Raw genomic sequence first — 1,431 nt, 5'->3', positions numbered from 1 at the left:
ACATGCTTACATAATAGCAGTCATTAGCAGGGGCCCCAGCCATACAAAGTCCACCTTTGCTTGGGGTCAAAGGACTATCAAACCTTCTGGTACTGGGACTACGTTACCCTCCGCTCCACTCCCAAATTCCTATTTAGGGTCTGGATTCTATGCTTCCCATTCCTCAGAGAGCATCTCGGCCGTGATTTGAATTGATGGTTTTAAATTTTTCTGCTATCGTCTACAACTGATCAAATAAGTACATTTTTAGATGTTCTCCTATTCAGAAATTTTTGGGTTTGGAATAGAGTGGATCCTTTCTTTTCTTTTCTTTTTTTTTTTTTTTTACTCAAGCAGTCTTTAATGAAAACTGTATGAGACGCCCCTACTCCTGCATCTTCTCAATCGTTTCTTCCTTGTATTTGCCCTTCTCCTTTCCTACTTGTCGAGACTTGGCTTTCCTTTCCAGGATCTTCTTTCGGTCTTTGTCCAGCTTTAGCCTGGTGATCACCACCTTGCTGGGGTGGATGCCCACGTGGACAGTTGTGCCATTAGCCTTTTCCCGCTGCACCCGTTCAATGTAGATGACGTATTTCTTCCTGTATACTTGGACCACTTTGCCAATCTGCTGGCCTTTGTAGTGTCCCTGGACAACCTGAACTTCGTCATCCTTTCGAATGGGCATTGAGAGAACATTGTACTTCTGTCTCAGCTCTTTGGAAAGGGGGGAAGACATGATCTTCCTCCGAATGTGAGAAGGTGCATTGAAATGTCATTTGCGGTTCTTGCTCCGGTCAGAAGTCACAAATGGATTGAACTTCATTTTGGCGGCTGCGATCCAGCGATGGCCGCAAGAGGAAAGAGCGATCCTTTCTTTTCTTTTTCTTTACTTCAGCAATAGAAATTCATGTTCATTGAAGATAAATTCAAAAAAATTATTTTATTTCATGTGTATGAGTGTTTTGCCTGCTTGCATGTCTGTGCACCATATGTGTGCCTGGTGCCTGCAGAAGTCATTCAGGTTTTTCATGATCTGGAGTTACAGATGGTTTTGATCTACCATGTGGGTGCTGGGAATTGAACCTGCAAAAGACGCTTTAGGGGTTGAAGGCGTAAGTCACAAACAATGCCACACCAGTTTGGAATTATGATTAATAGGGTGGTATTTATTTAAAGGGGAAAAAACTTACAGATCACCGTCCCAGACAACAGCCCTCTGCACAACCAGAAAGGGAGTCTAGTCGCCGGTGAAGCAGGAAGTGAAGAGAGAGAGGAGAGGGAAGTGGCCGCTTTTTTAAAGGGAGAGGGACCACGCCCCAATGGGCTGGTATCTCAGCCGCTATAGGCTGGAGGAGCGGGAGGACCTCCCACAACAAGGGGTTGTGCATAGACATGGTCTTTCTATGTTGCTGAACCCCTGACTATCATAATCACCCTGTCTCAGCTTCCTGA

General features: G+C 44.9%; 1 pseudogene; it reads right to left on the bottom strand.

Moving 5' to 3' along the window:
• Positions 1-310: 310 nt before the first annotated feature.
• LOC101997775 lies at positions 311-838 on the bottom strand (annotated as a pseudogene).
• Positions 839-1,431: the final 593 nt, after the last annotated feature.

This window comes from Microtus ochrogaster (assembly GCF_000317375.1).
Source record: "Microtus ochrogaster isolate Prairie Vole_2 chromosome 14 unlocalized genomic scaffold, MicOch1.0 chr14_random_2, whole genome shotgun sequence".
NCBI lineage: Eukaryota > Metazoa > Chordata > Mammalia > Rodentia > Cricetidae > Microtus > Microtus ochrogaster.
The sequence above is the reverse complement of the archived record's forward strand: the minus strand, read 5'-3'. Positions and strand labels throughout refer to the sequence as shown.